The sequence below is a fragment of the Tachyglossus aculeatus genome, chromosome 9 (assembly GCF_015852505.1).
Source record: "Tachyglossus aculeatus isolate mTacAcu1 chromosome 9, mTacAcu1.pri, whole genome shotgun sequence".
NCBI classification, from domain to species: Eukaryota; Metazoa; Chordata; class Mammalia; order Monotremata; family Tachyglossidae; genus Tachyglossus; species Tachyglossus aculeatus.
This window is the reverse complement of record NC_052074.1, coordinates 26,958,452-26,981,030: the sequence shown is the minus strand read 5'-3', so window position 1 is coordinate 26,981,030 and position 22,579 is coordinate 26,958,452. Positions and strand designations below refer to the sequence as shown.

The 22,579-nt window shown below is 46.0% G+C and overlaps 1 long non-coding RNA gene across 1 annotated transcript in view; it reads left to right on the top strand.

The window, feature by feature from the left end:
* The window catches only part of LOC119932101, an 81,520-nt gene extending 60,449 nt beyond the window's left edge, over window positions 1–21,071 (top strand). Inside the window, exon 3 of the long non-coding RNA XR_005452283.1 lies at window positions 21,000–21,071. This is a non-coding gene — a long non-coding RNA (uncharacterized LOC119932101). The remainder of the gene's footprint in view (window positions 1–20,999) is intronic.
* Window positions 21,072–22,579: the final 1,508 nt, after the last annotated feature.

Here is a 22,579-nt window from a genome sequence, read left to right as displayed (position 1 = left end):
GCTGTGTGACTTTGGGCAAGTCACTTAACTTCTCTGTGCCTCAGTTACCTCATCTGTAAAATGGGGATTAAGGCTGTGAGCCCCCCATGGGGCAACCTGATCACCTTGTAACCTTCCCAGCACTTAGAACAGTGCTTTGCACATAGTAAGCACTTAATAAATGCCGTTGTTATTATTATTATTGGTGGAAAGAGCCCAGGCCTGGGAGTTAGAGGCCCTGGATTCTAATCCCTGCTCCACCACTTCACTGCTGTGTGACCTTTGGCAAGTCACTTTACTTCCTTGTGCTTCAGTTACCTCATCTGTAAAATGGGGACTGTGTCCTACCTGATTAGCTCGGACCTACCCCAATGCTCAGTACAGTGCCTGGCGCAGAGTAAGTGCTTAACAAATTCCATTTTAAAAAAAAGAAAACCAAAAACACCCTGCAAAAGAAATCTCCCTGACCTGGTCCCGGATGTCACTGTGGGTTCCTGCTGATTAGAGCACGGGAGCAGTAAGTCTAGAGGTCTCTTCTGGTTAGGTGATCCCCTATGCGTTTTTCCTGGTACCTAGGCAAACCACCTGCCACCCTCCACATGGACAGATCAGCTGGAAGCAGCCCGGCATATTGGAAAGAGCACAGGCCTGGGAGACAGAGGACATGGGTTCTAACCCCAGCTCCATCGCTTGTCTGTTATGTGACCTGGGCAAGTCACTTAGAGAAACAGCTTGGCTCAGTGGAAGGAGCCTGGGCTTTGGAGTCAGAGGTCATGGGTTCAAATCCCAGCTCCGCCACTTGTCAGCTGTGTGACTTTGGGCAAGTCAGTTCATTTCTGTGTGCCTGTTACCCCATCTGTAAAATGGGGATTAAGACTGTGAACCCCCCGTGGGACAACCTGATCACCTTGTAACCTCACCAGCGCTTAGAATAGTGCTTTACACATAGTAAGCACTTAATAAATGTCATTATTGTTATTATTATTATTACTGTTCACCTCACCAGTGCTTAGAATAGTGCTTTGCACATAGTAAGCACTTAATAAATGTCATTATTGTTATTATTATTATTACTATTCTCTGGGCTTCAGTTCCCTCATCTGTAAAATGGGGATTGAGGCTATGAGACCCATGTGGGACAGGGACTGTGCCCAACCTGATTAGCTCTATTTACCCCTCTGTCTTAGAACTATGCCTGACACATAGTTAATGCTCAACAAATGCCACAATTATTATTAGGTAGAAGCAGCAGACAGTGAGTGATAGGAAGGTGAAGTGGTGAAGAAGGGGCAGAACAGCTTCAGGGCCAGTTATACGCCAGGCAATCCGACAGCAGGGAATGATGGTGATTCCTCTTCCATTCACTTAAAGCAGCATCAGCCTACTGTCCCCACGCTCCACCCTATTCTGTCTTAATACTAATGACCCATTCCACAACTCTGCTGCAGGTATGAAGTCATTGATTGTCCAATGTGGGCAGAAAATGTTAGTGTACTCTCCCAAGGATTTAGCACAGTGATCTGCCCACGGTAAGCACTCAATAAATGCCACCAATTAATTTTTTTTAATCGATGGATTGAACTGACCTTGGACAATACACCCATTCCAGTTCTGCCTCCGATGTCCCCTTGAGACCTCGTGCATTCCTGGGGAGAGCGATAGCGTTTCCGTTGCCGATTGCTTCCAGCCGGCCTTGGAGCTTGAAGGCACAGAACGGCTTTAGCCTCACCTCCTCCTCGGCCAGTTCCTTCCAGGAGCCGAGGAGAGGTGGGCGTCTGGAGCAAGTTCGTTTACTTAATGCCTGGAAAGTACAGAAAAGTTTCAAAAGAATTCAGAGTATGTGACAGGCAGATCACTCTCCCTTCTTGGGAAGTCACGAAATGCAGCTCAGGAAAGGGGAACTGAAATCCTCTCCATCCTGGCAGGGTTGTTGTTTTGGGTTTTTTTTTTACCTTTTGTTTGGAAGCAGAGCGATCCCAAGGGGACCATGCTCACCAAGCCCGGGCCTGGAACAGATGCTGAAGCAGACAACAGTCGCGAGGGCACCTCAAGTCAGGGTAGGCCAAGTGATCCACTGAGGCCTGGAATTTAAGGAAGGGAGCCTGAGGATGCAGGGACCCAATTTCCTGTCTCACTGAAGCGTTCCCCGTGATTGGTAGTCTGGGTGGGCAGCCCACCTGGAAGGGCTGAGTCTTGTACGATGTGGGCAGGATCACTGTAATTGGGGCAGAAGTAGCATGGCTTAGTCGCAAGAACACGGGCTTGGGAGTCAGAGGTCGTGGGTTCTAATCCCGGCTCCGCCATTTATCAGCTGTGTGACCTTGGACAAGTCACTTAACTTTTCTGTGCCTCAGTTACCTCATCTGTAAAATGGGGAGTAAGATTGTGAGCCCTACATGGGACAGCCCAATTACCTTAGAACAGTGCTTAGAACAGTGCTTGGCACATAGTAAGTGCTTAACAGATACCCTCATTATTATTATTGGGGGCAGTAGGAAGCTACTCTGAGAAGAAAACTAGACGGAAGTTAGCATTTAATGGGCTCTAGTTTGACGGACTACAGCCCCTCTCAAAGGTGGCGTTTAGGTCCTTGTCTGTGGGAAGGGAAGAGGAAAACTTGGCTCGCCTTCACTCGGCCGACGAGATGCTCAAAAAGGTTATTTAGCTTTGCAGGCCCACGGCTTCGGTGGGTTCCCTTTATGGAAAGGTTCCCTAATTTGGCCCTGATGGAAACTGCTGAAATGGGCTTTACTTTTTCCTTTAAAAGAAAAAAAAATGTACAAGATGAAACAAATTCACTATTTCCTTTGGGGCAGATCCACTAATTTTGCCAGATGTGAAAAGCATCTGTTACTCACACAAAGAAGGGGGAAAAAAAATCATTTCCCAAAGCTGCAGTGCACATATCGAATGGGGAGAAGGGGAAGGAGACCAAAATTGAAGTATGTTTGCTTTGCCCCACTGCTCTTGGTCTGAAGGAGATTTCATTTATTCCCCCACTTTGGTGGGGGAGAGAGGGCAGGGAGAGGAGGAAAAAAAAAGTCTAGGACTGAAGTAGGCCAAACCAGCCTTCTGAATGAGACATGGGCCTCCTTAAGCAGATCTGACATGAATGTCTGATCGTAGGAGGTTTGCACCAGACTAGCTGGGAAGAAGCGTGGCCTAGTGGAATTTCTGTCTGTCTTCCCCCGCTAGACTGTAAACTTGTTATGACCAGAGAACATGTCTGCTAATTGTGTTGTATTCTCCCAAGCACTCAGTACAGTGCTCTACACATAGTAAGAGCTCAGTAAATACAGTTGATTAATTAAAGAACACGGTCCTGGAAGTCAGAGGACCTGGGTTCTAAATCCCAGCTCCGCCACTTGCCTGTTGTGTATCCTTGAAGTATATATGACTTCTCTGTTCCTCGGCTTCCTCATCTATAAAATGGGGATTCAATACCAGTTCTCCCTCCTTCTTAGACTGAGAGACCCATGTGGGACAGGGGTTATCTCATATCTACCCCAGAATTTATTACAGGGCTTGGCTCATTGTAAACACTTAGTAACACAATTTTTATTGCTAGACCAATGATCCATTTCCATGCACCTCTGTGTGCTCTGTGGGTGGCCACACATTGTTCCCTGATCTGCATCCCCTGTGACAAATCGGGGGAAAAAAAATCTCCATTCCAGAGGCAGGCGCCCACCACTCAGGAATTGCAAGACTCAGCCTGCAGGAATCTACATCTGGGAGAAATCTGAAGGAAATCTCCACTAGCCCTCAGATGGCATTCAGCTTGGCACCCCAACAGATTGCTTCTCCTTCTCCACACATTACTGGGGCACAGGGAGCAGGAATATTTTAGGGAAAAGGGTGGGGGTGGCGGCAGGGATGCCCAGTTGGAGGCAAAAGTGGAATTCATTCATTGTCGTATTTATTGAGCGCTTACTGTGTGCAGAGCACTGTACTAAGCGCTTGGGAAGTACAAGTTGGCAACATATAGAGACGGTCCCTACCCGACAGCGGGCTCACATCCGATCAGGGTGGTGAGAAACAGTCTATAATCTATAAAGATCTAGACAAACTCATTGCAGGAGCTCTGAGACAGATAAGTAAACTGTAGACTGGAAACTAACTGTGGGCAGGGAATGTGTTTATTGTTATAGTGTACTCTGCCAAGCGCTTAGTACAGTGCTCAGCACATAGCAAGTGCTCAGTAAATATAAATGAACAATGAGCTGTTTGTGGTATTTAAACACTTAGTATGTACCACGCACTATGAGCTCCTTGTGAGCAGGGATTGCTTCTTCCAATTCTATTGTACTTTCCCAAGAGCTTAGGACAGTGCTCTGTACACAGTAAGTGCTCAATAAATAGCATTGATTGGAGAAGCAGCATGGCAGAGTGGATGGAGCACGGGCTTGGGAGTTCGAAGACCATAGGTTCTAATCCTGGCTCCACCACTTGTCTGCTGTGTGACCTTGGACAAGTCACTAAACTTCTCTGGGCCTCAGTTCCCTCATCTGTAAAATGGAGGTGAAGACTGTGAGCCCCCCGTGGGACAACGTGATCACCTTGTAACCTCCCCAGCACTTAGAACAGTGCTTTGCACGTAGTAAGTGCTTAATAAATACTATTATTATTATTATTCTCTGTGCCTGTTACCTCATCTGTAAAATGGTGATTGACTGTGAACCCCAAGTGGGACAGGAACTGTGTCCAACCCGATTTGCTTGTGTCCACCTCAGTGCTTAGTACAGTGCTTGACATGTAGTAAGTGCTTTACAAATACTGTAATAATAATAATAATCTATTATTTATTTAATAATATTATGTATTATAAATATTATAATGTGTTGTATGAATATTTATTATCATATAAATAATATTTATTATTATTATTATCGAGAAGCAGCATGGCTCAATGGAAAGAGCACAGGCTTTGGAGTCAGCGGTCATGGGTTCAAATCCCGGCTCTGCCAATTGTCAGCTGTGTGACCTTGGGCAAGTCACTGAACTTCTCTGTGCCTCAGTTCCTCATCTGTAAAATGGGGATTAAGACAGTAGGACAACCTGATCACCTTGTAACCTCCCCAGCACTTAGAACAGTGCTTTGCACATAGTGCTTAATAAATGCCTTCATTATTATCATTATTATTATTATTACTGAGGTAGATGCAAGATAGTCAGATAGGATACCCGTTGTTGGGTAGGGATTGTCTCTATTTGTTGCTGAATTGTACTTTCCAAGTGCTTAGTACAGTGCTCTGCACACGGTAAGCACTCAATAAATACAATTGAATGAATAGATGACACAGTCCCTGTCCCACATGGGGTTCCCACCGATGCTAGAGTTGGAAACCTCTCCCGTCCATCTCCTAATGGAGGGAAGACATTGAGCCATATGGGAATGGCAAATTCCACCCTGACAGCCTTGTTTTTCATTCATTCATTCGATCGTATTTTCTACTCTAACGCACCAACCACCACGCAAAGCCAAGCACGGTTGTATGCCTGGCGAACAAAAGAAGAAAAATACTGGATGCGCTGGCATTCCCTTGATCACACCATGCTGCAACAGAGGGAGCTAAGAAATTTTCAGACCCCATGGCCACGTGTGGAGTAGAATGGTAGACCCATCATCATCTCCTACATTCCAAGCTCAAGCTGTCCTTAAAACCACAGTACCCCAAACTGGCTGCCAAAATAAATGCCAGCTAGGAGGAGGATGGAAAGGGAGATTTGTATAGGGGCTTGGACGTAATAGGGTTGGTAAAATGTATATGTACATATGTATATTATATACGCACTTGCCTACGCACTTTTATGGTATTTGTTAAATGCTGAATGATGGCATTTATTAAGTGCTTACTATGTGCAAAGCACTGTTCTAAGCACTGGGGAGGTTACAAGGTGCTCAGGTTGTCCCACAAGGGGCTCACAGTCTTAATCCCCATTTTACAGATGAGGTACCTGAGACACAGTGAAGTGACTTGCCCAAAGTCACACAGCTGAAAATTGGAGGAGCCGGGATTTGAATCCATGACGTCTGACTCCAAAGCCCGTGCTCTGTCCACTGAGCCACGCTGCTTAAATGCTTACTCTGTGCTAGGCACTGCACTAAGTGCTGAGGTAGCTACAAGATAATCAGATTGGAAATGGTCGCCGTCCCACATCCTAATCCCCATTTTACACATAAGGGAACTGAGGCACAGAGATGGGAGGTGATGTGCCCAGGGTCACACAGCAGACGTGGGGTGGAGTCGGGATTAGAACTCCAGCCCTTCTGACTCCCAGGCTCTAGTTCTCTATCCACTAGGGCATGCTGCTTTTCTTGTGAGTCCCCAGCATAACCTAGTGGAAAGAGCTCAGGCCTGGGGTCAGAGGATCTGGGTTCTAATTATAACTCTGCCACATGCCTATTGTGTGTCCTTGGACAAATCATTTAACTTTTCAGTGCCTCAGTTCCTCATTTATAAAATAGGGAATACGTACCTATTTGCCCTTCCCCTTGGACCGTGAGCTTCACGTTAGACAGGAACTGTGTCTGATGTGATAACTTGTATTTACTCAGTGCTCAGTACAGCGTTTGATACAAACTTAAATACCACAATCGTTTTTAAGGCCAAGATGCCCCTTTAAGTTATCCTCTAGTGTACTTTTCCCCATTGCTCAACGCAGTTACCTCATCTGTAAAATGGGGATCGAGACTGTGAGCCCCACGTGGGACAAATTCAACCTGATTTGCTTATATCCACCCCAGTGCTTAGTACGGTGCCTGGCACATAGCCCTTAACAAATACATAATGATAATAACAATAATTATCACATGCTACTGCACTCTGTCATTTAGTTTAACCTTGGCTCTGCTGAGTTTCACTTCCACAAGATGCAGCAGGGCTACGACTTTCAGATATGCATCAGGCCCTTTCTCCTGAGGTTTGGGCCAGAAGAAGAAGAAGAGAGTAGCCATCCCTTCTTTTTAACTTGGGCACAGCCAGAGGGAGGAAACTTTTCCCCTTTGATTTGTTTTCCTCTTCCCTTCTGTCTCTGCCCCTCATTGTATCATATGCGAGAAGACGTGTCCGTTCAGGTTACAACCTGGAAACCAAATGCCGACCTGTTCTTCTTGGCTGAAATGTAACCGGGGATTGTAGTCTCTCTTTTGGAGTCAGCACAAATATCCCTTGGGTTACTCGATTGCCTCATGCCGGTCGTTGAGCAGGGCCCAACTTTCCCCAGTTGAGCCTTTTTGATAAATGACTGCACGTGGCCACTGCGGTGAACGTTGCCGAGTTGTTACATCTCCCCATGGGAGCTTCCCTGGGAAGATTCCGCGATCGGCTGTGCAGCAGAAGAGGCTCGGATGCCATGTAATGCTTAACAGGCAGACCTCGTTTTCCCAGATGAATTGAGATAGCAAAATGAATGGGGAGAGTTCAAGATCAAATGCATCAGCGCGGTGGAATCTCGGAGATTATTACACGGCGCAGGCTATCTTGGCACACTGCAGGGGTTCTCAAAGTTCCCCTTTTCCTTGCGAGAAACATTTGTCTTCCTTGAAGTTCCAATACCGGGCAGTCCATAACATCATGTAGTGAAGCAAATTTAGGGTCATGGAGTCATAGGCAATGGAGGGCCATGGAGTAGAGATGATGGAGTGCTGGTTTGGTTGACCCTGAAGCCTCTTGTAGACGCTGCTTCGGGCCCCCAAGCCCCAACCCCATCTCATACTGTGAAAGGATATTAGGATCATCCCCGGTGGCATGCCGGGAAATGATTCATACTTGTATGCTGTGCAGGTTTGAGAGCTTTTGGAAACACTTAGGAAGAGCCAGAAGGAAAGACTGAGCAAGAGAGGTTTTATATCCTGCTTCTTCTTAAGTCTCCACAGCCTTCACCTCTCCGGAATTTCACGGGAGCAAAAGTCTTTCCGCCTTTCCTCCCCTTACCTAGATGTTTAGGGATAATTTATCTCTTATGGATCCTCATTTCCCTTTAAGCATGGGATAAATCAGTAGTGGTATTTTTTGAGCACTTACTGTGTGTAGAGCATTGTACTGTGCACTCGGTAGAGGACAATGCAATAGAATTTAAAGGCATGATCCTTGCCCACAAGAATATGCTTCTTGGAGGAGATACGATTTTATGACTTTAGTCAAGCTTTGAAGAGAGAAGAGTTTTAGCTGTTGGATATGAAGGGGAAGGGAGTTCCAGGCTAAAGAGAGGAGGTGAACAAGAGGTGGTCAGAGAGAGAGATGAGATGGAGGACCGGACTGGTGTAAAGGAGTGAAGTGTGGCTCAGCGAAGCAGCATGGCTCAGTGGAAAGAGCCCGGGCTTTGGAGTCAGAGGTCATGGGTTCAAATCCCGGCTCCCCCACTTGTCAGCTGTGCGACTTTGGGCAAGTCACTTAACTTCTCTGTGCCTGTTACCTCATCTGTAAAACGGGGATTCAGACTGTGAGCCCCACGTGGGACAACCTGATCACCTTGTAACCTCCCAAGCGCTTAGAACAGTGTTTTGCACATAGTAAGCACTTAATAAGTGCCATCATTATCATCATTATTATTATTAAGTGTGCAGACTGGATTCTAGTAGAAGATTAGAGGGAGAGTCAATTGAGTACCTTAAAGCTGATGAAAAGGGCTTTCAGTTTGAGATGGTGGGTAGGCAGCAGTTGGAGGATTATGAAGAGTGGGAAATGTGCAGAATGTTTTTTTCAGAATCACAAACCAGGCAGCGGAGTGAAGTATGGCCTACTTGACACCTGTCCACACGTTTTGTTTTGTTGTCTGTCTCCCCCTTCTAGACTGTGAGCCCATTGCTGGGTAGGGACCATCTCTATATATGTTGTCCACTTGTACTTCCCAAGCGCTTAGTACAGTGTTCTGCATGCAGTAAGCGCTCAATAAATATGATTGAATGAGTGAGTGGGTTAGAGTTAGAGGGGTTAAGAGAAAATACAGTCAGAGGTAGGTACAGTACAGAAGTGTGGCTGCCCCTATAATTTAGGAACCATCTGCTCATTTTTCTGCCACCCAATCCTACGTTTCTCTAATAGTAATAATAATAGTAGTATTTGTTAAGCACCTATGTCAAGCATTAAGTGCTGGGGTAGATAATCAGGTTGAACCCAGTTCCTCCTTTCTCACCAGGCTTCGAGTCTAGACATGAGGAAGAACGGGTATTGAATCCCCATTTTACAGAGAAAGAACTGAGGCACAGAAAAGTTAAATGAGGAGCCCAAGGTCACACAGCAGGAAAGTGGGATTAGAATCCAGAGCCTCTGGCTCCTAGGCCCCTCGTTCTTTCCACTGTGCCAGACTTCTTCTCTAGAAGCGTCGTGGAAGATACACTCAGCCTTGAGCCAATTCTCACCATTTACTCTGAGTGTCCCCGAGAATTTGGACTCTTTTGAAACGGGCAGAGGGTTGGGTTGGAGGAGCCTCTTGGGATTGCGTTTCCCCCCAAGTTTGTGCCAAAGGATAATTAGCATCTGAGGAGGGGGTGGGGAAGGGGTGTGAGTCGGAGAGACTGCCCCAGATAGATCCACAGAATCCTAGAATTGAAGGGAGTTTCCCATCTGACGGAGGCTAAAGGGTAGGTAAACACGGAGCCAAGGTGTAAGTGTGGAGGAGGTGAATTTGAAAAGAAAAGAGAACTCCTCCACCTCTCTGAAGTGAGGCCTAATGTGCCTTTGAGGACTGCACACCATGAAGGCTGCAGCCCAGAGCCACAGGTGTCCCCGGTGTGAGCTCGGGGAATCCCGGGAGCCTCAGGGAAACATTTGATGACTAGCCTGTGCCCTGGGACACAAAGAGCTCATGTCGAAGTGAGCTTCCTTTAGCTGCCAATTGTGCCAACGCATGTGTGTTCCTGCCCTTGCCCTGTAGTAGATTACTTGCACTCTCTCGCTCTCTTTCTGATCTTCATTGTCTCTCCCTGATCCTCATTCTCTCTCCCTGATCCTTGTTCTCATTCTCTCTCCCTAGTTCTCATTCTCTCCCCCCAGCACGGATTCTCTCTCCCACATTGATTCTCTTCCCTACACTGATTCTCTCTCTCTCTCCCACCCTCTGATTCCGTCTCCTGCTGTTTCTTTCTCTCTCCCCCCCACACTGATTCTCTCCCCTTGTTGATTCTCTTTTTCTCTCCTCACCCTCCCACTGATTCCCCCCCCCCCCCCCCAACGGATTCTCTCTCTCTTCTCTCTGATTCTCCCACAACCTCCCTCTCTCCCACCCCCTTTATGTGTATTCTGTTTTGGTCATTTGAAAGCTTTAGTTGGGTCACACTCCCTAAGTTTCAACAGAGCATTTCTGAATCTGCCAGACTGCAAATGTCCATCTACTTACTACATCATCTGTTTTCAAAATAAAGCCCGGTAGCAGAAGAGAACCGCCAACTGTCAGCTGTGTGACTTTGGGAAAGTCACTTAACTTCTCTGGGCCTCAGTTACCTCATCTGTAAAATGGGGATTAAGATTGTGAGCCCCCTGTGGGACAACCTGATCACCTTGTAACCTCCCCAGTGCTTAGAACAGTGCTTTACACATAGTAAGCGCTTAATAAATGCCATTATTATTATTATAATTATTATTGGCAAGTTCTTTGGAAATGACTTTCTGGGCCGATCCAGATCATTTCTTCACTTCTCCTTGCTTTCAAGGGAGAATACCCCTCTGCAGAACTCCCTGTTACCTCTAGTCAGGCTCATAAATGTCTCAAAGCGGTGAGGCCATTTCAGTCTGGCTGGCTGGGCTTGGTCAGTTTTAAGGATTTTGGGGGCTCTAGTGCTGATCAAACCACTAGCCCCTCAGAACCTTATTTGTCTCCCCTTGTAAATTGGTTCTACCCACCTTAATCTCACTTCCTTCCCAGTTTTAAACCCCGTGGCTTTTGCCGGGCAGATTGTTTTAGTGAATAACACGACATCCTACTCCAATGTCAGTGTGAAAATTAGGGAAATCAGCTCGGGGAGAGGAATACAAAGACGAGACTCCAGCCACAAGAGCCCGAGAGTGTCCTATGGTTACAAGATAAAGTATTTTTTTTTTTGTAACGGTATTTGTGTCTGTGTGTATCTAGTGTATCAGCCACTGTACTAAGCCCTGGGGTAGATCAGATTGGACACAGTGTCTGTCCCACAAGTGTTGATCCCCATTTTACAGATGAGGAAACTGAGTCCCAGAGAAGTGATGTGACTTGCCTTGGAGTTCTGCTGCTCCCACTGAGCTTTGGGTGACTTCCAACTGTTGCTCGTGGTGGGCAAAGCCCAATTCCAGCGTCAGCCACCTCTCCTAGATTGCATCCCCATCTGCCGAACTGTGGAAGACCAGCGGGGCCAAGGATCATCTCAGAGAGGCCTAGTGAAAAGTGTGAAGGAAAGCTAGGAGTTCCAGGTTCTAGTCCCGGCTCTGCCACTTCCCTCTTGCGGGACCTTGAACAGTCCCTTAATTCCTCTGTGCCTCTGTTTCCTCATCAGTCAATTGGTGTTATTTATTATAATAATTATTACTGCCTTTAGCTCTCACTGTGGTCCAAGCACTGTTCAAAGTGCTGGGTAGATACTAGATAATCGGATCTTCCTTGGGGATCACAGTAAGTAGGATTTATGGAGTGTTTATTGGGTGCAGAGCACTGTACTAAGCATTCTGGAAAGGACAGCATAATGTAATTGGTAACCTCATCCATAAATTTGGGGATAATATATCTGTTCTTCCTTCATCCATAAAATGGGGATAATATAACTCTTTTTCCTTCCTCATACGGTGAGGCCTGGTATGGGACAGAGGCTGTGTACTACATCATTATCTTGTCTCTACCCAGTGCTTAGCACAGTGCTTTGAACCTAGAAAATGCGTAATGAATGACATTCTTAATATTAATTAATCATAGCTCCAAGCGTGTTAGATTCTCAGTCTGGACGAGGGACAGACTTGAAGTCTGAAAGATACCTGGAGAAGAATAAGCCACAGGTTTCTATACTTTTGGGCAGGCAGTTTTCCCCTAAGAAGGGGAGGGGTGTATTGGGTTCTAATCCCGGCTCTGCCACTTGTCAACTGTGTGGCTTTGGGCAAGTCACTTCAGTTCTCTGAGCCTCAGTTACCTCATCTGTAAAATGGGGATTAAGACTGTGAGCTCCACGTGGGACAACCTGGTCACCTTGTATCCCCCCAGAGCTTAGAACAGTGCTTTGCACATAGTAAGTGCTTAATAAATGCCATCATCATCATTATTATTGGGCTAGACATGCTCAAAGGGAAGGGATCAATCAGTCATATTAGTTGAGCACTCACTATGGGCAGAACACTGTAGTAAGTGCTTGGGAGAGTACACTACAACAGAGTTGGTAGGCACGTTCCCTGTCCACAGTAAGCTTACAGTCTAGAGGGAGCTTAGAATTTGGGCCTCTCTGGCTAGAATTATGAGCCCCTGTCAATCCAATTAACTCTCAAATGGGTTGGGAACACTTGAATTGGTTAAGCAATTTGTTGGAGTTGGGTGGTGGAGGTGGGGGTGACGGGAGGTTCCCACACTTTTTTAGTAACCTTATTTTGGCTGGCCAGGCCACAGAGCTAAACCAAACACCTCAGGAACCTGACTCTGAGTTAGGAGCCTGGATTGAAGCCGGTTTTAGTAACTCAGTCAGAATCCAGTCATAATAAGATCAGGAACTCTCAGAAGAAATGACCGAGACCATCCCAAACCCGAACACGGCATCACATCTTAAGGAGCCGGATACAGAAACAGCATGGCTTAGTGGCTAAAGCCCGGGTCTGGGAGCCAGAAGGTCATGGGATCTAATCCTGGCTCTGCCACTTGTCTGCTGTGTGACTTCAGGCAAGTCACTTCACTTCTCTGGGCCTCAGTTCCCTCATCTGTAAAATGGGGATTGAGAGTATGAGCCCCTTGTGGGGTGGGGACTGTGTCCAACCTGACTTGCTTGAATCCACCTCAGGGTCTAGTACGGTGCCTGGCACGTAGTACGCGCTTAACAAATATCCCAATTATTATTATTGTTATTATTACAACTGCCAGGTGACATGCGGTTTCAGGATTTAGTTTTCAGTAGCGCTCTCTCCACCCACATCCGTCCTTAGCATCGATAGTGGGACATCGTCTTCCAAACAAATCCAGTGCCTCCAATGTTCTGGAACTGTTCTAGGGGCCCTGACATTTTGGCCTAGCTTGGGTTAGGACTGTAACATAAGGATCCCCTTTAAAGAGCAGAACCTGCAAACCAGAGCTCTTTGAATGTGTGTCGCAAGGGACAGTGAGATCACTTCCTGGAAGAGGTTTCACAGACAGAGCCCTGAATCCCAGCCCTAGACTGCTGTGATCTTAATTTGTGGCTTTGTCTGATCGTACTTGTTTTCCTACATGTTTTTCCCTTGCTGTTTATTTGTGTTAAGAATATTCTCTGAACTTTCATGTCTGAGTGGTTTCCTCCCGAATGTGAAGTGTTCTGTAAAGCTCAGGGATTTTTGAGGAGGGTTGGGAGGGAGTGACATTATTTTTATCCTACATATAATCCTGTCAGCAATGATGGGGAAGGAAGCAGAAAAGTCCCCAGTGAATTCCCACAGCTATTCTGCAAAAGACGCAGAAATCCCCGCAGATCTTGCTAAAATTTTCCGCGGATTTCCTTGGACTTGGGCTAATAAGATTTCTCCTTGAAAAGCAACTTTCCATTGTTTGTTTTAAAAGTGAAATGAGCATTTTTTCCAACCACAGAGATGATGCTAAGGAGCCTGTAATTTCTAGGATGCAGAATTTATTTTTTTTTTCCAAACAAGAAAAGACCCAAAACTGACAGAGCCATTTAAAAAGGGTTTGGTCTCTTTCTCCTCCTTTTTCATCCTCTCACTCTCCCCACCTCACGCCTCATTCTTCCCTTTCTATCCAACTTTTCAAACGCATTAATTATCCAAATGCTCTTGGGTTTTACAACTGGAGGAATGGCAGCATAATGAGCTCATTCTAGGAGTCAGCTAGTGATGGAGCAGGGAAAGACCCCAAGATTCCTAGACCCATGTGAAGAGTTCCAACCAACGAAAGGAGCTCTCAGATTCTCATTTTGAAATCGATCCGGTAGCTCTTCTCCCCCAAAGATGAATTTTTCCATGGAGCACAGAGCGGAGCAAGGCTAAGCATTGAAGTTCATTCCCAGAAGCTGCAGAGCTTGGCAAGGGATTTTATGAGAATTTGCTTGTTTCTGGGGCCTCTTCCTGCTCTCCGTGTGACCCGATTGGAACCCGGAGGCTTGAAGGCCAAACTGTTTTATACTTTGGATGAGTTATTGTCCAAGCTGCGTTATGGGAGAAGGTGGCCCTCATTTCCAGTACAATTCATGAGAAGCAGCTTGGCTTAGTGGATGGAGCACAGGCCTTGGAGTTAGAAGGTCATGGGTTCTAATTCTGGCTCTGCCACTTGTCTGCTGTGTGACCTTGGGCAAGTCATTTCATTTCTCTGGGCCTCGGTTACCTCAACTGTATAATGGGGATGAAGATTGTGAGCCCCATGTAGGACAGGGACTTTGTTCAACCCGATTTGCTTGTTTCCACCCCAGTGCTTTGTACAGTGCCTGGCACTCATTCAATCATATTTATTGAGTGCTTACTGTGTGCAGAACACTGTAATAAGTGCTTAACAAGTGCCATTATAATTATTAATAAAATCATCAAATTGCTGCCTCAGTTTGAAAGAATAAATTTCAACTCACCTGGGCCAATAACAGCCCTTGGTAACCAAACCATGACCTTTCTAGATTGTAGAGTGCTACACCAATTAATCAATGGCATTTACTGAGCACTTACTGTGTGCAGAGCACTGTACTAAATGCCTGGGAGAGTACAATAAAATACAATACAGCAGAGTTGGTAGATACGTTTCTTGCCCAAAGTGAGCTTACAGTCTACCGGGGGAGAAAGACATTCATATAAATAAATTATGGGTGTGTACCTAAGTGCTGTGGGATTGAGGGAGGGATGAATAAAGAGTGCAAATACTAGTGCAAGGGTTATGCAGGAGGGAGTAGGAGAAGAGAAAATGAGGGCTTAGTTGAGGAAGGCCTCTTAGGGAGGTGTGATTTCAGTAGGTGGGGAGCCTGATCGTCGCATATGAAGGGGGTGGGCGTTCCAGGCTAGAGGCAGGATGTGGACGAGAGGTCAGTGGTAAGATAGATGAGATCGAAGTACAGTTGGCACTAGATGAATGAAGCGTCCGGTCTGGGTTGTAGTGGGAAATCTGGGAGGTGAGGTAGGAGGGGACAAGACAATTGGGTGCTTGAGATGATGGTGAGAAGTTTCTGTTTGATGCAGAGTGGATGGGAAACCACTGGAAGTTCTTGAGGAGTGGGGAAACATGGGCTGAATGGTTTTTCAGAGAGATGATCCGGACAGCAGAGCGAAGTATGGACCAGAGTGGAGAGACACAGGAGGCAGGGAGGTCAGCAAGGTGGCCGATGCAGTAATCAAGAAGGGATAGGAGGAGTGCTTGGTTTTGCATGGTAGCAGTTTGGATGGAGAGGAAAGGATGGATTTTGGTAATGTGGTGAAGATTGAACCGATAGGATTTGGAGACATATTGAACATGTGGGCTTATTCTGACACCAGGTCAGAATAAAAATGGCTGACTTTCCACACTGGGAAAACCAGATATAAAATTCAGCATCATTTTTCATCTGCTCTTTGCAAAGTAGAGAACCCAGGCTCCAGGAATGGGTTCTTCGTCATCCCCGTCATCTGTAGGTCGGTTACTTGGAATCCCCCATTGTGCAAGCTCATTAAGTGGCTGTGGCTCTAGTGGCCCAGGTCTTTAGTGACCTGGGGTGAGCCGTGGTTCATATGGTAGAGCATGAGAGTAGTATTTATCCTGGAAACCCATTGCTCCCTTGGCTCTCACAAACCCAAGCTATAGGGCAGCCACACTCTGAGTCAAAAAGGCAGGGACGTCATCTAAATCACCTTGACAATTAATGTGATTGTTTTCCAAGTGTTTGAATAATGTAAATAGACTGCAATGCTTAACTTCTGTTGTACTGTGTCAAGGTCTTTGCTCTCTGACACCATTGAAGCTTGAATGTGGGCTAGCTATTTCTCCTCTCTGGCCTGAGTTTTCAAATCTGGAAAGTGGGAACGACCAACTACTAAGGTGATGGTTAGCAATAAGTAAACAGCTCAGTGTAGTTTGTCCTAGGTTGTTGACTAGACAGGTTATAGTACTGTCCCACTCCCGCATTCACTCTTCTTGAGAATGAGCTGTGCTTTCTTCAGATATATTACTTACATTTTCCCTTTCCCTCCTTTCCCCTCCCGTCTTTCTCTCTCTCTCATGCTCTCCTTCTCTCTCTTGCTCTCCTTTGTCACATTCTCCTCTCTCAACTCTCCTCTCCCTCACTCTCCTTCTGTCCCTCTCATTCTCTTTCTCTTTCTCTCTCTGCCACTCTGCTTTCCCATATTAGCACTCTTAATATTGAGAAGCAGTGTGGCTAGTGGATAGAGAATGACCTTGGAAGTTAGAAAAACCTGGACTCTAATAACAACTCTGCCACTTTTCTGCCGTGTGACCTTGGGCAAATCACTGTGCTTCAGTTGCCTCAGTTACCTGTAAAACGAACCCCAATGAGCCATGGACTGTGTCCAACCTGATTAGCTTCTGTATACCCCAGAACTTAATGCAGTGCCTGGCAAATAGCAAGCGCTTAACAAATACCGTAAAAAAAAATTTCCCTTTCTCTGTCCCTGTTTTTTTTTTCTCTCTCACTCCCTTTTTGTGGGATCCGTTAAGGCCAAAGGAGCTGCAGATTAGACTCAATTCTCCCAAGTGTTTCAGAGGGAATCCTGCAGTTGGCTGGAGATTCCACCCATTCAAGAGACAGGCAAGAATCCTCTCCCAAAGACGATCATCCAGTAGAAAACAAAAATAACTGGACAAAAAAGGGGCCCGGGGGAAGGGAGTTGGTGCGCGGGAGGGACGTCTAGCAGTTGGTTATTACTCACCATGTGGAGAGGGGAAAAAATGTGCGAGGCAGACGGCAGAACCAGAGACATGAAGACGGGAAGCTGGCTGAGCGTGGGGAAGTAGCTTGAAAAATAACCCTGAGGAATCCCAGTGGAGCAGAAGGATATCATCTCCGCTCTGCATGGTCAGACCTTATGAGAGAGCCGGGATCCTCTCTGGCCGTGGGAATCCACCGAAGTTGATGAGCCAGTGTCCTAGACAAGGGTTAGAAATGGGGGTTGGGGTAGGGGGTCTGAGTCCCTGTGGACGAGAAGGATCCCAGGGAAAGAGCCCATTTATTTCCAATCGTCCCAGTCAACAGGGAGGAAGTGGTGAATCGGCGGGGAAGCGTGGCAGGTCTGACGTAGGAACGGCACTTGATCCTCTGGTTAGTGCACTTGGTTGCCTATTTCCTTTGGGGCCTTGTTAATTATAGCCCTGAGCGTAGCTGGGGTGTTTAAGCGTCCCAAGCCCTCTGTGAACAAGTCCCGAGCGTCACGACTCTTTTTATTAAAGATTTAACGGGAGTGGCCAGATCCCAAACCTCATAACTTCCCTCTGAAGGGGCTCTGGGGTATCGTTTTCAGAGGAAGGGTAATCTGGAGTCAGAGTTGGAGGTTTTAGGGGTGGGTGGGAAGGGGGGCCTCCCAGAGCACTTATGTACATCGTCATCATTTAGTTTAATGTCTCTCTCTCCCTCTCTAGACCATAAGCTTGTTGGGGGCTTGTTTATTATTTTATTAATGATGATGGTATTTAAGCACTTTCTACGTGCCAAGCACTGTTCTAAGAGCTGGATTACATTCAAGCTAATCAGGTTGAACACAGTCCTTGTCACACATGGGGTTCACAGTCTTAATCCCCGTTTTACAGATGAAGGTGCTGAGGCCCAGCAAAATGACTTACTCAAGGTCTGTCTCTGTTGCAAATTGTACTCTCCACGTGCTTAGTACAGTGCTCTGCACACAGAGCTCAATAAATATGATTGAATGAATGAATGAAAGGTCACACAGCAGACAAGTGGAGGAGTCAGGATTAGAACCCAGGTCCTTCTGACTCCCAAGCTCATGGTCTATTCATGCAGGCAGGGAATGTGTCAACCAACTCTTGTACTCTCTCCAGCACTTACTACAGTGCTCAATAAATATAATTCATTACAACAGGCTGACCAATGTTCAGCTGTTCAGACGCTGAAGCAGTGTGGCTTAGTGTAAAGACCCCGGGCTTGGGAGTCAGAAGTCATGGGTTCTAATCCTGGCTTTGCCGCTTGTCAGCTCTGTGACTTTGGGCAAGTCACTTCACTGCTCTGTAAAGTGGGGATTAAGACTGTGAGCCCCATGTGAGACAACCTGATAACCTTGTATCTATCCCAGTGCTTAGAACAGTGCTTGGCACATAGTAAATGCTTAGCAAATACCATCATTATTATTATTATTGTCCACATGCCTGGGCTTCATATTTAGTTTTCTCTCTAGACCTCCCAGAGATGCTAGCGTAAACATGGGAGTGGGTGAGAAAGGGCTGTGAGCTCTTTCTCCATCATTCAGTGGAATTTACTGAGCACTTAGCAGAGCACTGTAGAAATTACAAACCAGAGATGGTAGGCCCATTCATTCAGTCATATTTAGTGAGCACTTACTGTGTGCAGAGCACTGTACTAAGTGCTTGGGAAGTACAAGTTGGCAACATATAGAGACGGTCCCTACCCAACAACGGGCTCACAGTCTAGAAGGATGAGACAGACAGCAAAACAAAACATATTAACAAAATAAAATAAATAGAATAGTAAATATGTACAAGTAAAATAGAGTAATAAATCTGTACAAACATATATACAGGTGCTGTGGGGAGGGGAAGGAGGTAGGGTGGGGGGGATGGGGGGGAGAGGAAGGAGGGGGCTCAGTCTGGGAAAGCCTCCTGGAGGAGGTGAGCTCTCAGTAGGGCTTTGAAGCCCTACTGCCCACAGCATTCTTACAGTCTAGAGGACACAGACATTAATATAAATACATAATTTACAGATATAGATAAGAGCTGCGGGGCTGAGGGTGGAGTGAATATCAAGTGCAAGAAGGGTACAGATTCAAGTGGATAGATGACATAGAAGGGATAGGGAGTAGGGGAAAAGAGGACTCAATTGGGAAAGTCCTCTAGGAGGAGATGTGATCTTAATAAGGCTTTGAAGGAGGGAAGAGTGGTGGCCTGTTTTCAGAAGACAGACCATTCATAGCACCTAGTACAATGCTTTGCATGCAGTAGGTGCTGAGTAAATATGACTGAATGAACTGGTAACAGTAGTAATGGTGCTAGTGCAATTTTGGGACATGAAAAAATTGACTCTGGTGTGAACTAGAAAGATCTGAATAATTGTGGTATTTGTTAAGCACTTCCTATGTCCCAAGCACTGTCCTAAGTGCTGGAGTAGATACAAGATAATTAGGCACCACATGGGGCTCACTGTCTCAGTAGGAAGGAGAACTGGTATTGAATCCCCATTTTGCAGATGAAGGAACTGAGGTACAGAGAAGTTAAGCAACTTGCCGAAGGTCACACAGCTGGCAAGTGGCACAGCTGGGATTAGAATCCAGACCCTCTGACTCTCTGGCCATGCTCTTTCCACTAGGTCACACTGCTTCTCAAGTGAGTTCTTCTCAAACCCTGCCCTGTGTTATGTTGTACTCTCCCAAGCACGTGGTACAATGTTCTCTGTGCAGTAAGTGCTCAGTAAATATGATTCAAATGAAGCAACAACAGCTCTAGTTATGTAATAGTAATAATAATGATGATTATTATTATTAAGTGCTTACTGTGTGCCAGGCTCTGTACTAAGTGCTAGGGTGGATACAAGTAAATTGAGTTGAACACAGTCCCTGTGCCTTATGGGGCTCACAGTCTTAATATGTCTCTGAGGGGGACAGCTGGGGGCCTTAGTTTAGGACCCAAAGGTTACAGTCTCTACAATCCCCATGTTAATCTAGCCCTGCAGCGGGATTTGCTTGTATCATGATCTTGGGGGAAAAGGGAATACCTGGTTTCAGAAGGCAGGCAGCTGATCAGCCTGGCTTAGAGAACTTTAACAGCACAGTTACTTTATGAAGCGAGAGGCTCCATCATTCCCCAGAAATCCACCTAGCCCATCTCTCCCTTCAAGACACAGAAGATTTTTTGGATCCGGGGTCGCGGGCCGAGGGGAATTGGATTTGGTATCCAGCAGTATTCTTCCAGAAAGATGCTTTTATTTTGCCGGCTGAACCCTGGCTCCTCAGACCCCCTGCAACAGAGGGGCTTTAAAAGGCACTTTGAAAAATGGTCACAAGGTAGAGTCTTCTGAACCCAACTTTGTCAAAGCATTTTTTCCTCTGCTAGAAATTTTGAATTTAACTCCAAAGTGTCCAAACTGCTCTAAGTGTGCGCACAAACGCATAAACACACACAGTCTCACTCTTCTCTCTGTGTGGCTTCCTTCGTACACACCCTCTCAGTTTCTGTTAATTTCCTTTTCCCCCCCCCCCCCAACTTACAGTTTTTGTTCATTCCTGCATGTATCACTCTTGACTGCCTCCTTCTGTCAGGACCTGCCTCTTTAAATCTCTCCTTCTGACCCCTCAACTCCTTTCTCCCTCTCCTGTGCCTCATAATTCCTCTCTCCCTTTTGGACTGACACACTATTTACCACTTCAGCCCCTTTATTCATTTCTGCAAAGCACTCTGGGAGAAGGTAAACCAGAAAATAAAGTGATTCAACATTTCTTTGAGAAGCTCAGTCTTTAATTCCTCTTTATGGAAAAAAAACAATAAAAATATAACCAAAATGTTAAAAGCCTCAACATTTAACTTCAATGGGTAGAATGTTTCTCTTTGCATCTGAAGAGAAATGGGAATGATGACTCTCAAGGTTTTGGGGTTTTTTCCCTTTATAGATAGGTACTCACATAGTAGGTGCTCAATAAATTTGATTGATTGATTGATGGGGTAAATTGGGTGGTTTCTTCCCTGTTCCCAATTGACTGGGATTTTTTTGCCTGTCTTCCCAGCCCCGCTTATCACAGGAGGAACTGAACGGCAGGATGAATGACTTCAATCAATTCACTGCTACTGCCGGAAAGCAAAGAGTCTCTGCGGAGGACAGCTACTGTGAGTGTGTATATAAATATATTGCTGCTATTCCCACTTGGTCCATTTCAGAGGCCGCGGTTCCACTGGGCTGGCACCAGCACTAAACTTTCCTTGTTGTGTCCGATCTTAAATGGTTTTTAGCAAATTGAGTCCACCTGGGGAGCCGAGGAATGTAGATGAAGAATGACAGAGTGTTTGGCCTACCGGGTTCGTGCAGAGTTGCACGATCTGACTTCATTTGTCGCTAATTGGGGAACCGCAGTAAAAAGAGCAAGGGTGAAAGCAGCAAGCCTTTCCCCTTTTTGTGCACAGCCAATTGCTTATTTGCTGAACCGGAAAACTTTAGCCTGAGGAGCTATCAAGTCCAGGAATGATTTTCTTCCCTCATCGCACCCGAAGTTTTCTTTGCGATGATTGGGAAGGAGAGGGGTTGGAACAGCTGAACAAATTATCCATTTTTACATGAGAGCGGGACCATCTTCCAGAATATGGAGAGTGTCTAGTATCTACTTTCCCTTCCCTCAGTGAGCACGCTGGCCTACCAGCATCGTTAGAAGCAAACTAAAGTAATAGGTTTTCCCAAAGCTACTTCTGGAAGGCAGAGACATTTCAGTCTTTCTGAGCAAAACCTTTCAGGTATATGCACACTGTGTGTGTATGTGCTTGTGTGTGAAAGTATATTCTTTGTTTTCGAAGATGACACTACTGTGTTAGTGAGATCTTATCCATGTGTGCAAGTGCAGCTTGACTTCCGTAATGGGTCTGACCCACAACCGATTAGAAGGTTGGAGACATCAATTGCTTTAGAGACCTTCATCTTGTTGTGAGCAGTGTGGCCTTGTGGAAGGAGCGTGGGCCTGGGAATCAGAGGGCCTGAGTTCTAATCCTGGCTCTGTCACTGGTCTGCTGTGTGAACTTGGGCAAATCATTTCATTTCTCTGTGCCTGTTACCTTATCTGCAAAATGGAGGTGAAGACTGTGAGCCCAATGTGGGACAGGGACCTTGTCCAACCCGATTATCTTATATCTACCCCAGCGCTTTGTACAGTGCCTGGCACATAGTAAGCACTCCACAAGTGCCACAGTTATTATTATTATAACTGAGATTGATGACCACTGTCACCACACTCTGTCTTGCAGTCTTCCAAAGGCCATGCTGGTCTTTTGGATTCGGTTTTCTATCTTTCTCCTTACATTGTTGGATGGTACCCTGCATAGGTGGCTGAATTATGTCTATGATTTCTAGGATGTAGGAGGCACTGATCTGTTGGTGTCAGAAACTTTTTCAAAGGCAGTGTACGTAGCATAAAAGTCTTGATTTTGCTCTCTGCACTTTTCCTGCATCAATCATACTGTGCCTCAGTTGGCTCTAAAACCACATTGTGATTCAAGTATTGCAAGTAACTGTGAAGTAGCATGGCTTGATAGGGCACATGCCTGGGAGTCAGACAGAACTGAGTTCTAATCCCTGTGTGACTTGGGCAAATCACTTGACTTC